We start from the raw sequence: 15,049 nt of genomic DNA, 5'->3' as shown, positions 1-15,049 counted from the left end.
ACTGTCCTTGAAGTTACTAAGGTGGAATTCAAAGAAAAATATTTGGGTCTTCCTACACCTGAAGGTTGGATGTCTAAAGGACGGTTCCAAAATTTGCAAGCTAGTCTCACTAAGAGACTTATACAATGGGGAGATGGGTGGTTGGCGCAGCCGGGCCGTGAAGTTTTAATCAAGTCAGTTGCACAATCTCTCCCAACATACATCATGGGCATTTTTAAACTCCCGTTCTCAGTTTGCGATGACCTAACAAGGATGGTGAGAAACTTCTATTGAGGTTCTAAAGATGGACACAGGAAAGTACATTGGGAGTCCTGGGATTTTTTCATGCAGCCAAAATGTAAAGTAGGGCTTGGCTTGCGGGACTACAGATTGTTCAACCAAGCACTCCTCTCTCGCCAAGCTTGGAGGCTTATTGATAGGCCGGAAAGCCTTTGTGCTCGACTATTAAAATCTCGTTATTACCTGGAGGGTCAGCTTGAGGACACGGTCTTTTCTGGTAATGCTTCCCCGTCTTGGCAAGCTATAAGTTATGGACTAGAGCTCTTGAAAAAAGGACTAGTCTGGAGAGTGGGCAATGGAGCAAACATTCTTGTATGGAGAGACAATTGGATACCTAGACCCCACTCTTTCAAACCGGTCTCTCAAGAGGTAATTGCCGTATCCGCTATGTGTCCGAACTACTTAATGACAATGGCTCGTGGAATATGAACTTGCTGTAGAATTATTTTTGGCCTTGTGATGTGGATGAGATCATTAAAATTAGAGCATCTCCAAGGCTTGAGGAGGATACAATTGCATGGGGACCAGGGAGGTTTGGACAATTTTTGGTGAAGTCGGCATATGAGTTTGCTTTTGCTGAGGCCAACCGGGAATCTCAATCTGCGTCTAGCACTAATCCGGAGGGCGACCGGGCCATCTGGAACTTGTTATGGAAAACTGATATTTCGCCAACAGTCAAAAACTTTGCTTGGAGAGTGGTCTCATACTCCCTTCCTACTTGGGTTAATAAGCATAAGAGGACCTTGGAAACCACAAACATATGTCCGGTGTGTGGCATGGAACCATAAGACAACTGCCATCCATTAGGTCGCTGCCCTAGAGCACGGGAACTCTTGTTGTATATGTCCGAGGTTTGAAACCTTCCACCGGTAGATATTGTGGTGAATGTCGGGAAGGAAATGGTTGTTCCATGTCCTACAACCACTGCATGAAATACAGAGGTCCATGATTCTTATGACACTCTGGAGGTGTTGGTTCATACGTAATGAGATAGTGCACAATAAGATTCCGCCGCCTCTTGAAGTATCAAGAAGGTTCCTTGTGAGCTATCTGGAGTCTCTAATTGCTATTAAAACAAACACACACACATGGATCCAGCCAAGGGGAAATCAGTCATCTCCTATGACCGCCTGCTACTCAAGGATGATACCCTGCCCCCGCCTCCCGTCCCCAAGTGGGCTGCACCACCGGAGGGGTGGGTGAATTTAAACACGGATGGATCTTTTGATGCTGGCAGGGCAGAAGCAGGTATGGTGTTACGGGATCCCTTGGGAGGCGTAATCTTTTCAGTATGCAGAACACTCTACTCATGTCGTGAAGCTTTGGAGGCGGAGTTGTGTGCTTGCATGGAAGGGTTATCTCTAGCGATCCAGCGAAGTGATTGTCCAGTGGCCATTGAGATGGATTCACTTGTTGCTATAAAGCTGATCCAAGAGCAAGAGAAAGATAGGTCTATTTATGCTTCAGTAGTCAAAGAGATTAGATATCTCTTATCTCTCCGTGAAAGTTGTATTACTCATCTAAACCGAACTCAAAATCAGGTTAGTGATAGTCTAGCAAACTTTGCTCGTACCGAGGGAAGAACCATGACTTGGATTGGTTCAGGACCCCCGACAGTGCTAGAGCTAGTCACCGCTGATTGTAACTCTTTGATGGCTTGAGTAATACAATATTTCCACCCGCAAAAAAAGCATGTAACGGGAATTTTTTTTGAGACAAACTCGCAAAGCCTTTATTATCCCGTCATAATGTTTACAGGGACGAAAGAAAGATTTCCCGGTTGACCTAACCAAACATGGCGGCCAACCTGGAGAGTAAGTGCATGCTTTGCGAGGTTGTGAGCTTCGAAATTGGAGCTCCTAAATTCATGAACTATGTTACAAAAATGAAACTCTGAAGATCTGTCTATAATTTCTTTGATCACCGACCCATACACCGTGGACGTGCCCTTGCTCACGTCATCTACCACCGTCTTGCAATCCGATGCGACATGCATATCTTGGACATAAAGATCTGTCGCGAGGGACAAAGCTTCCCTTACTGCCATCGCTTCAAGTGTTGCTGGATCGATGGTATGCTTCACCACAATGGCCGACGCACCGAGAAATCCCCCTGCTGATCTCTACATACTGAAGCAATAGCATCATACCTGCTGCGCACTGAGATAGCAGCATCTGCATTTAACTTTGCACAACCCTGAGGAGGAGGAAGCCATGTTGACGGTCTTGAAATAGGCACCGTCATAGGCCGTTGAGTCCGACAACTCACTTGCTTTAATTCTGACAAGTATTTTGTTATGAAGTTGTTGGTGGCGAAAGGCGATTGGAAAATATCCTCATACACGGCTTTCCTCCACGCACCCCATATGGCCCAGGCCGTAACCACCAAACGAGTGAAATCCTCCACATCCAATATTTCATGTAAAGCAAACAGCCATGCCTTCGGATCCTCCTCTTGGCTATCAATGACTTTCTCCACAAACTCCTCCGGTGCAAGGGCCCATATGCTTCTCGACATAGAGCATGTCATAAGCGCATGTCTCCATGTATCTCGAGCCCCACAACGGGAGATGATAGACTGTTTTCTTCCAACATTTTCGAAAAGAAAAAACACTTGGAAGTTGGACGAGCAAGGTAGGCCGACAGCATCTTGGAATTAGGTGGGCCAACCACGTCAGCCCAGCCCAGCCCAACCCGTCTTGTTTTAGTTCTCACGGGATCGTCTCAACGACGGCCCAACACAACTCCTCCGTTCTCCGTTCCCAAACCCTAGACGAGGCGAAGTTCGAGTCGACCCGGGGGGAGGCAATGCCGCCGGTTGGAGTAGCCAGAGGCGATCTCGGGCACGGCCAACCGGCGACCGCCGAAGGGGACGAAGGCCGCGACGAGGAGGATCCATCCCGTTCCTCTCCGTTGCCGCTGCTGTTGCGGCCTGATCTTGCCCTCATCCCCGTACGGTCTGAGGTTTGCACCCAAAACCTCTTTCCAATAATCTACTCCCTCCATTCTGATTTACTCGTCGTGGTTTTAGTTCAATTTGAACTAAAACCACGATGAGTAAATTGGAACGGAGGGAGTATCTGGCAGATGGTACCGGGAGCCTTAGTGAACCGTCTGTCATTTTTATTATTATTAGAAGAAACGGAAGCATGAGGAGGCCGGCGAGGTGAGCTTCCCGGAGGACATCCTCATGGAGATCCTTTCACGGGTGCCCTACAGCTCGCTATGCCGCTTCAAGTGTGTGTCCAGATCATGGCTCGCCCTCTGCTCGGACCGATGCGTCCGCAAGAGGTCCCCGCAGACGCTCTCTGGCTTCTTCCACTGGAATTTCGGTTGGCATTTCCAAAATTTATCCGGGAAAGGCCGTCCGGTTGTCGACCCTGATCTCTCTTTCTTGCGCGGCACCTATAACTACTTCCGCGTCCAGCTATGCAGCACCAGCCTTCTCCTCTGCAAATGCTGGAAATCGTCCCATCCTATATATGGTTGGAATAATACTCGAAAAGGCAGGGGTCAATGGTTCAGCTGGCCCGAGGCTGGTCAATTCGATTATGTTGTCTGCAATCCTGCAACCCAGGAATGGGTTTCGTTGCCTCCTATCCAACTGGGCAACCTTTCGCGTTTCTCCCGAGGCAAATACTCTTTGCTTTTCGGCCCCGACTTTCCTTCCCGCTTTATGGTAGTTGTGCCTCTAATCACGTATGGGCTGCCCATGGCAATGATCTACTCATCGGAAACAAGAGGATGGCTTCCATTCAGGGTCAGCCCGATGATCTCAGAACACATTATTGGCTCGGTGATCCAAAAGGCTCCTTCGTCCTAAATGGAACCATTCATCATTTGTCTAATTATTGGTCAATAGTCACAGTGGACATCGAGGGGAATGCTTGGAGGCGAATTACATTACCACCCGCGATGGCAAATAGCTATGGTGAACCTTCCATTGGGCAGTCTCAGGGACGCTTATATGCTTGGCGTATGGACAATAGAAATGGTTGCCAACTCTCTGTTTGGGTTCTTGAGAGTTATGATAGTAAACAGTAGACCCTAAGGTGTACTGTTAACTGCTTGGAACTGTTTGGAAGCGATTGTCGGAAAGATGAGCTCTACCGAATGTTTGCAATTCATCCAGAATGTGATTTGATTTTCCTTACTGACAGTAAGGAGAAGGTATTGTCCTACGACATGAATAATGAACAAGTGCATGTTATCTGTGCTTCTGGGGATTTTCTGGAAGGTTTACCTTACACTCCCTGTTTTGCTGAATGGAAAACATATGGTCTCTAAAGACTTTGATGTACTCAGCGTGGCACTGGCGACTCAGTAGACATCAGTTGTTGGATATATGCTAAATCCTGTAATTCTGAAGCTATGTGTTGGATAAGTCACGCATGCACTTCAGTTTTCTTTTCTGTTGACGTTTGGGTGCATGCATTTCTTTTGCTTTGAACAATATGTTGGTTAGCCATGAAGAATCTATGACTGGCCCTCCAATGGAAATGTTTAGCTGTATGAGTCAACCTAGTAACTAATATATTTGCTTTCATGTAATAGACATTTATATGTCACCCTTTTAGCCTGTGTGCGCCTGTGCGGTCACTAGTGTATTTTCTATGTTTGAAATCTTTTAGTTTGCTTCAAGCATACATTATTCAATAGCAACTTGCTGTCCACCAATGTTAAATGATGATCTTTAGCTGGGTTGTTTTCATGGCTGCAAGTGTGTGTGCTCCTGAGTCCTGATTAGGCGTTGGTGGGCACTCCAGTAAGCAAACTCCTTGGCGTCGGAGGCTGGTGAGCAGCGTTGTTTGTCGATGCATCGGCTCCAGCTCCTGCAGGTCATATGTACATTGTATTTTCCTGTAAGGCCGCCGAGTGGCGATAAGATAATGCACTAGAAGATTAGGCAGCCATACAATGATGGTGGATATCGCCAGCACGGTCAGTAATAGGTATCTTGTTATTTTGTCTCCCGTAAATAAAGAATAAAACCTAAAATATATAGTCTATGCAAGTTGCAGAATCAAGCAAGGGTGTCATTGAATCAGACCACAGCAGGAAGGTAGGATAAATAATGTGACCTCTAGCAGCTACAGAGATACAGTACATTCTTGGGCGAGGCACATGGTAGGTCGACAAAAAAATTGGAAGGGATTGCCGTACTTCAAACCCAGTAAAGCGAGTGTGCATTGGTGGTTTGGCACGTAAAATGCTATTATGAGAGGCGGTGAACTGACCATTGAGCATGTGCTAGGAAGTGAAATCTTATCTCCCGTGGATTAGTTTCTCCATGTATGTTGCAGCATATACACATATCTTCACTGAAAGTGTTCTTCCGCGCCCGATCTTAAATGTACCAAAATCGAGAACAATAGTAGAAAATCAGAAAATTTTAAAAAAATTCTACAACAAAATTATCTCCCTGGCATTCAATTTTTTTTTCTTCACAAATATTTTAGAGCATCTTGGAGCACTGATTTTGTTTTTTTCCTCTGAATCTCACATTCTGGGGCCATCACAATGGCAGCACGGAAATATAATACACTAATTACAAACATGGAATAAACAATACTTTATTATTGTCTTTAGAGCATATTTTCAACCGAATTACTTTCTATGGTAGACCAACTTCTTCCTCAGATCCGAGTTGCCTCACTGTTTGGGCATCTCGATGGATCCACACCTGAACCAGGGAAGCTCATCGTCGGCACTGAAAAAGAAGTCAAGCCCATGAGCTCTCTCTATTCATTGCACGAGGCCTAGGCCATCTGGGACTTGGCGTACTCAGCGTGGCACTAGGGACTTAGTAGACATCAGTTGTTGGGTATATGCTTAATCTTGTAGTTCTGAAGTTATGTGTTGGAAAAGTCATACATGGACTTCAGTTTTTACTCTGTTGGTCTCTGTGTGTATGCCCTTCTTTTGCTTTGAACAATGTTCGGTTAGCCATGAAAGTTCTATCACTGGCCCTCCAATGGGAATGTTCAGCTGTATGTGTGGACTTAGGCCCAGTTCTTTTGCGTGATTCTCCCAGAATCTGACCCCTACATAGATTTTCCCAGAATTTTTGAGCCCCATTTGTTTTACAATCCTATCTAGTTAGGGTCTAATTAGGTAGGATTGTAAAACAAAAGGGGGTCAAAGATTCTAGCAGAAGCTAGAGAGGGGCAGCTTCTGGGAGAATCCTGCAAAAAGTGGGCCTTAGTCACTAATCTATTTGTTTTCGTGTAATGATAACTGATGTCGCACTTTTAGCTTGTATACTTGGAGGAAATGAAAAGATTTCAGACATAGATAATGTGACCTCGAGCACCTTTTGCAAAGTAAGCACTTGTCATCGCACCATGTTGAGCTGCCCTTCTTTTGTGTGGTGAAAAGACCACGTGTTGTGGCTTCGGCAGGTGAGTGTTCCCATTCTTTTGTGAGTGTTGCCTGGGCTGCTGCTTTTTTTGTTGTTGCCGACTTTCCATCGTGATATCTTTTGTGCGGCGTCGTGACTGCATCTCGACATGGACAATCAAATGTTGAGCCAAGCTTTGAAGGTTTTTCAGGGTTGATCCTTGTAGCTGCACCCATGGATGGCGAGTGTCGTGGGACGTAGATGTTCATCTGTTCATGCGACATGAGGCCGAACGGGTCAGGAAAGACATTGTGACAGTGAGGAACTGTACGAAGATTGTAGTTGCAATGAAACTTTAGTTAATGCACACAACGAGAACTTCTGACTAAAACATGATGTAACATAAACATAGACATACCAAAAGAATAGTACTCCCTCCAATTCAAAAAAAAGTTTCATGGCTTTAATTCAGCTTTAGTTTTGAACTAAAGGCACGACACTTTTTTTTGGATTGGAGGGAGTACTATTTTCTTGTGAAATATAAATGCATGTTTTGTATATGCCCGAAGGTGCAACTGTGGCAACGGGCAGAGTATTCTACAAATCAACATGCAGCAAGAAAGTGAGGTGCCTTACTGAGATACAAATGGAAGATATCACCACAGTAAAGAGAGGTCATTGTGAAGTTATATCGGGCATTGAAAAATCAAGGAAGTTAAAGAGCTTCTTGGCCAATTCAAAAAATGTTGTTGATTCCATCCATGCGCGTACGGAGGACAGATCGCAGAATGCGATGATAATCAAGGAAGTTAAAGAGCTTCTTGGTGAAAGGGAGTGTTCCATTACTCATGTAAGCAGGCTTCAAAATGTTGTCGGCCATAGACTAGCCTTATTTGGTCGTGTAGAAGCTAGGACAGCAGTCTGGCTTCGTTCGGGCCCTGCTAATGTACCTCAACTTTGTTTGGAGAATCTCTCTCCACCTTGAGTAATGAAAACCCTTTTCACCCCGCAAAAAAAAAAAATCGGGCATTGAAGGCCCATCGACTTGGACCATCTGCTTAACTAAAAATCAACGCAGCAACATGACTGAAAAAACAAAGGATGGTGTAGAGTAACACGATTACATTTGTAAATGATTTATACGTCCTTTATACTTTTGTGCATGAATACTTCATGCTTCTCCACACGACAGGCCGAGAAAAATCTCAGAAGTCAGAATTAATTGGGCCGACCACAGGAAGTCCGGCCTCTCTCACGGAGCCTAGCTGCCTGAGTCAGCGACGACGACATAACATAACACTCCAACAAGCCAGCCGCCACGTTCCCCTTCCCGAACCCTAGCCTCGGCGACGTTCGAGCCGGTGGAAGCAATGCCGCCAGGAGGAGGAGGAGGCGAGCACGATCACGGGTACGGGGAGCCGGCCGAGGCAATGCCGCCAGGGGCAGGAGGAGGCGAGCGCGGGTACGGGGAACCGACGGCCGCCCATGGAATGGGACGCCGCGACGAGGATGATCCATCCCGTTCCTCTCGGCCGCCGTTGCTGCCCAGCGTCGCTGTCATCCTCGTAGAGTCTGAGGTTTGCGCTCATCCTCTTTATAGTAATCGATTTTGCATATCGTACTGGGAACCTAAAGGAATGGTCTCTGCAATTTTTTAGGAGGAGCAGAAGAAGCGTCTGCATGAGCAGGCCGAGATGAGCTTCTCCGAGGACATCCTCATGGAGATCCTGTCGCGGGGTGCCCTACAAGTTGCTATGCCGCTTCAAGTGCGTGTCTAGAACATGGCTTGCGCTCTGCTCAGACCACGGCGTCCGCAAGAGGTCACCGCAGGCGCTCTCCGGCTTCTTCTATAGGATTGGCGGTTGGTGATTCCACAATTTGTCAGGGAAAGGCCCTCCGATGGTGGACCCTGATCTTCCTTTCTTGCGCGGCACTTATAAACAGTTCACCGTCCAACAATGCAGCACCAGCCTTCTCCTCTGTAAATGCTGGAAATCGTCCCATCCTATGCAATGCGGTTGGAATTCGTTTCCTGGTCAGTGCTTCAGATAGCCCGAGGTTGATGAATTCGATTATGTTGTTTGCAATCCTGCTACCCAGGAGTGGACCTCGTTGCCTCCTATAGAATGGGGAAACCAAGCACATGGTTGCCTTTCGCATTTCTCCCACGGTGATTACATTTTGGGTTTTGACGCAGAAGTTCCTTGACTTCCTTCCCGTTTCGTGGTACTTCCTTCGTCCGGAAATACTTATCATAGAAATGACTAAAAATGAATGTATTCAACACTAAAATACGTCTAGATACGTCCATTCCTTCGACAAGTATTTCCGGACGGAGGGAGTATTTGCGACCTGGATCTCAGATCACAGCCCGCTCATGGTGATGTTCTACCCATCGGATACTAGGGGATGGACTTCTGTGCAGGGACAGGGTCACGAGGATGCTCTCAAAACATACTGGTTTTCTCATTCAAAATGCACCTTCCTGAATGGCATTATGCATTTGTCTAATTATTTGTCCATAGTCACAGTTGACATGGAAGGGAATGATTGGAGGGAAATTAAAATGCCACCTGCCATGAAAAACAAATATGGTTATCCTTCCATCGGGCAGTCCCAGGGGCGTTTGTATGCTTGGTGTATATGCAGTCAAAATGGTTGCCAACTCTCTATTTAGGTTCTTGAGAATTATGATAGTGAACAGTGGACCCTAAGGTGTACTATTAATTTCTTGGGACTGTTCGGAAGGGATTGTCGCAAAGAATATGAGTTTTACCAGATGTTTGCAATTCATCCAGAATGTGAATCAATTTTCCTTACCACGGTAAGGAGAAGGTATTGTCCTACGATATGAATAACGGACAAGTGCATGTTATCTGTGTTTCTGGACATTTACTGGAAGGTCTACCTTACACTCCCTGTTTTGCGGAATGGAAGACAAATGGTCACTAATGACTTCGTACTCAGCATGGCACTAGCGATTTAGTAGACATGATCAGTTGTTGGGTACATGGTAAATCTTCTAGTTTTTAAGCGGTGTGTTGGATAAGTCGTACATGCACTTTAGGTTTTTATTCTGCTGATGTCTGGGTGTATGCCCGTCATTTGCTGTGAACAATGTTGGTTAAGACTTGGCGTTCCATGTTTTGTGGAATGGACATCATATGGTCGCTAAAGACTCTTGGCGTACTCAGCGTGGCACTAGGCGACTTAGTAGACATCAGTTGTTGGGTATATGCTAAATCTTGTAGTCTGAAGCTGTGTTTTGGATAAGCCGTACACGTACTTCAATTTTTCATTCTGTTGGTGTCTGGGTGCATGTATGAATGTTGGCGTACTTCAGTTTGTTGCCTTTGAACAATGTTGGTTAGCCATGGAGAATCTGTCACTGGCCCTCCAATGAAAATGTTTAGCTGTATGAATGAACTTAGTCACTAATCTATTTGCTTTCGTGTAATGATATATATATATATATATATATATATAACTGATGCCACTCTTTCACCTCGTGCCAAATAGTGACAGATAGTATCCATCATGCCAAAGTTGTGAAGTTGATGATGGGCAATAGGACTAACCCCGGTGGTCAACCTTGATTTCTTGGAGGTAAATCGTTGACATGTATAAATACGAGTGTTGTTTAAATGCAGGAAACTTGCTTAGTTAGAAAGTACACTAACAGATGGCGAGGAGGAATAGCCTAGCCGCTGTTTTCCTCTCGTACCTGGCGGCTGCAACCCTAGCCGCCGCCAGGGGCCGATCTTCCAACGCCGTTCTCCGGCGGCTCCCCTCCGCCGGCGACTTCGGTCGTCGGTGGTGAGGGGGGTCGCCGGATCCACACGTGTGGATCGTTTTTACTCATCCGTAGTCTAGGTTTTTAGGTTGTTCATCGTTTTTGCTTCGGCGGCGACGATGGCGATGCTGAATAAATATTCTTCGGATCCTTTCCTGACGAGGCCATCGGTCCTATGGTTGGGGATGGGTCTGGAAATCAGTTTGTTCAAGCAAGGATGGCGTGGCGGCAGCGGCATCCTCGTGGTGGACCTGTGTCCTCGGGCTCCGTCGTTGCGACAACGTTTGCTCCAGCGTCGGCGTGGAGCTTGGGAGGTAGTCCAGGAGCGGATGCAGATTGTGGTCTGCATCGACGACATCTGGAAGACGGAACATGTGCTGGGTTCGTGGTTCGTGGATGGCAGGTATGGTTTCCTCCTTCGGCGTCTTAGTCATGGTGGGGTGCCAGATCTGGAGTTCGATGGCGTGTCCGGGGTGTTGCCCCGGTCTGATCCGTTCAACGGCAATGGCTTCACTTTTGGTGAGCCACCTTGGAGGTCCGCAAAGCTGCATATCAGCGATGGAGCCGCGTTGAGCTCGGGTGAGGAGGTGATCCGTCATTCTTTTTTTCGGTGGCTGCTGTGGTGGTGCCGGAGGCAGTTGACGGGCGTTAGTGTCAAGCTCAGAGATGTTCTGCTATCTTTTCAGTTTTGTCATGTCGGTTATTACGTGACTTGTACTTTGTTCTTTATGATATGAATAAGACACGTATTACCATGCAAAAAAAAAAGATGGCGAGGAGGTAGAAGCACACTAGGATGCTGCAGTAGTACCCATGAGTACAAAAGTTAATGATCTCGACTTATCTTTTCTGTCCGTGTTGTCACATAGTTCTAGCTGTTTGTCTTTCTTTTGTATTGAATCTTTGTTACTTTCCATAATCTAAATATGGTGGTGTCTTCTGCCTGTTCTGTATAAAAAGAATCTGGCTCCCCGTTGAGGCTGCAAATAGGACTATATATAGGCTATATATAGGAGCTTCTTCACTCTCATCAGAGTTCACAAGTTACGTGTGTGCCTGCTATGAGCTTTTGCTTGCCGGTATGCATACGTCGCCACACTGACGGCGGCTGCTGTTGGGCTAAAAGTGAGCTGAATCACCTCGGTGGCAGACATCGGGGTTGATCCGCTCGCGAAGAAGTGTTGCAAGCTCAGCAATCTCAAGATCTTCTACCTACAGGTTACTTGACTCGCATATGAGCTGAACTCAACATATGATCTGAGCTCTTCTTCTCTTCACGTAGTGGAAAGCTTGCTACTTGTTGCTTTGTTTGGTTCAGGACTAGAACCCTCGAATCGAAGGCCGGAACACATTATATGAATACAGAGTGAAGTTTCTACATCAATACATACGTGCATTGCCTTTCAAAGGTCTTAGGATGTTGGATCATTGGATTTTTTGGTTGGTTATTCCTATTTAGAAACTGATCCATTTGGATGGAGACGATGATTCTCAGAACATTGCAGCCTATCTTATCGGAGACCTTTTCGATGAACAGGATTTTTTTTTACATCTTTCTTCTTTTTTCTAATAAATATGTCCTTTGAAAAAAATATAAAGAAATCCACGACCTCTTGGCGACTTGGATCGTGCCTTCACCTTATCTTCTGTCTAAAGTTAGTTAATTGGGTGCCACATGGCAAAAAGTACATGTGCCGAAACCAGATGGTGTGATGGGTACTGTATGGACTGTAGGAGTTAGGGTAGAGCAGAGAAGATATGGCCTTGGCCGGTTCTTTCAATTGGGAGTTCTTTTTCTTTTGACATTCTCTAAATTTTCATGATGTAACAGTACAAATTTTACCACGGGATTGATATTCTGAATATGAATAAGCTTCTGGTTAGACTGACAGACGGTGCTTGTTTGAAAATCCATGCTATTTGGGGATTTTCTGTTAGTTGAAGATACCTGTAAACTTTCTTGTGTTTATAATGCATTTTAAATCAATATGATCATGTGCGGTACTAAATACTTCTTGATTTGATATATTTTAGATTACTTCAGAGTATCAAATTATTGTGGCAACCACAATGAGATTGGACAAGATGCACTGCCACCGCCTTGAAAGGATGTGCAAGCCACATTTTGGTAGACATTTCTAGATAGAACTGTGAAGTATTTTATATTGTATATACTTGTATGTGATGAAAAATGAGTAATTGATAAAATTTTCAGCTGTCTATACAACAACCCAAGGATTCCTGAAAAGTGCATATGGGAGACATGCTGAGCCCGCTATTTTCTAAAAAAAAACTATTTTCACAGCTCAAAAAATCTAAAAACAATAAACACATAAGCATATATTTATAGTATACACGTAAAATGTTAATTAATATATATGCTCATATGCGGTGCACACACAAAAATTACATAGATTAAAGTGGGCCTTTTCTTTGTTGTATTTAGGCCAGACTTGTTTTGTGTAGCGTGCAAATCAAAACTTCATGGACACTTAAAGAATATGTATATGTATTTATAGAAAAAAATGATTTTTTAAAACTATTAAATATATTTGATATTTGTTTCAAAAAGGGCTCCGTCCGTCCTAACAAATGCCGCACTCAAAGGATTCCAAACTTTATGGAGTAATCGGTTATTTATTCAGTTACCGCGATGATTATCCACATGACCAAGGAACAACACTACGTATGTCCTCTCCTCGACAACGATGAATAAGAAGGGCTGATACACCACAACATCCACCATCCATGTATACGACTATGACGTTGAGCCTGCCGACAAGCTCAGTCACCGTTGCGCGATGCAGCTCGTCGAGAAACGTTGACCTGAGAAGGGGAGAGCGAGGAAAGGTGGTGGTGGTGGCGACGATCTAGGGTTTCTCCCGGGCCGCTGCGGGGAGCGGCTAGGGAGTGTTGTCCACCCTCCAACAACACTTGAAGAGCAGGCCAAGAAAACTGTCAGAATCAATTTGGCCGACCTCAGCAGCCCAGCCCGTTCCCATTCTTTCTCAAAGGTAGTGGGTCGCAGTGAGTGAGTGACTAGTGACGATGACACCGCACACTCCAACGCAAGCTCCATGTCTCCGTTCCCCTTCGCACAAACCCTAACCCTAGGCTTGGCGACATTTGAGCCACTAGAGGCAATGCCGCCTGGAGGAGGAGGAGGAGGAGGAGGCGAAGGCGAGCATGGGTACGAGAAGCCGGCGGAGGCATTGCCGCCAGGAGAAGGAGGAGGCGAGCACGGGCATGTGTACGGGGAACCGACGGCCGCCCATGGAGGGGAACGCCGCGACGAGGAGGATCCATCCCGTTCTTCCCCATCGCCGCTGCTGCTGCTGCCCGGCCTCGCCGTCGTCTCCATAGAATCTAAGGTTCGCGCCCATCCTCTTTCCAATAATCGATCTGGCAGATGGCACTGGAACCTTTGTGTTATTTGTGTCCCTGATGTCAAGACATGCTTGCCTGTTCACGGCAATGTTCTACTCATCAGAAACTGGGGGATGCACTTCCGTGCAGGGTCCGTGTCATTATCTCAGAACACATCGGTTTGGTGCCTTCCTGAATGGCACTATGCACTTGTATCCTCGTATGTCAATAGTCACAGTGGACATGAATGGAAATGCTTGCCGAAAATTGAAATGCCACCCGCCATTATGAACAACCACAGTGTCGTTCCTTTCGTTGGGCAGTCCCAGGGACGCTTGTATGCTTCGAGTATAGACAACCAAGATGGTTGCCAACTCTCTGTTTGGATTCTTGAGAATTATGCTACTGGACAATGGAACCTAAAGTGTACCGTTAACTGCTTGGAACTGATCGGACGAGATTCTCTCACAGAAGGTGAATACTACCGAACGTTTGCAATTCATCCGGATTGTGACTTGATTTTCCTTATTGACAATAAGGAGAAGGCATTGTCATATGATATGACTAGTCAGAAAGTGCATGTTATTTCTTCTTCTGGAGATTTCCTGGGAGGTCTTCCTTACATTCCCTATTTTGCGGAGTGGAAATCAGATGGTCACTAGAGACTTGGTGTACTCAGTGTGGCACTAGTGACTTAGTAGACATCGGTTGTTGGGTATATGCTAAATCTTGTAGTTCTGAAGCTGTGTGTCGGATTAGGCATACAATAGGGCGCGCGCCCTTTCGCACCTCTATTTTTTTTTCTGTTAGTGTCTGAGTGCATGCCCTTTTGTTGCTTTGAACAATGTTGATTAGCCATGAAGAATGCTCTCTAATGGGAATGTTTAGTTGTATGAATGGACCTATTTACTAATCTATTTGCCTTCATATAATAGTTATTGATGCCACTCTTTTAGCTCGTTTGTGGTAAGCTAATATATTCTCTATGTTTGAAATCTTTTAGTTTCCTGAAAGATTACATTTAGTCTGCAACTTGTTGGCCACCAATGTTATATGTTAAGCTTGCGTTGTTGTCCATTAATAACAGAAATGGAGCACAGAGTAGGAGTTGTGGTGAGTAAAATGTACCTGGATCATTAGCCTCGTTGTTGTCATGGCTGAAAGACTGCGTGTGTTCCTGATTAGGTTCAGGACAGTAAGCTATGTGCATTCTTGTTAAGCATGTAATGGGCACAAAAAGCATAACAAGGAGGTAGGCTGTAATGGCATGCA

At 45.5% G+C, this 15,049-nt stretch overlaps 2 pseudogenes; both read left to right on the top strand.

Annotated features, from left to right (window-relative positions):
• Positions 1-3,086: 3,086 nt before the first annotated feature.
• LOC123081591 (putative F-box protein At1g32420) lies at positions 3,087-4,565 on the top strand (annotated as a pseudogene).
• A 3,406-nt stretch (positions 4,566-7,971) lies between these two features.
• LOC123081581 (F-box protein At5g07610-like) lies at positions 7,972-14,439 on the top strand (annotated as a pseudogene).
• The last annotated feature ends 610 nt before the right edge of the window (positions 14,440-15,049 follow it).

The sequence above is a fragment of the Triticum aestivum genome, chromosome 1B, assembly GCF_018294505.1.
Source record: "Triticum aestivum cultivar Chinese Spring chromosome 1B, IWGSC CS RefSeq v2.1, whole genome shotgun sequence".
Lineage (NCBI taxonomy): Eukaryota > Viridiplantae > Streptophyta > Magnoliopsida > Poales > Poaceae > Triticum > Triticum aestivum.
This window is presented reverse-complemented; position numbering and strand designations above follow the sequence as displayed.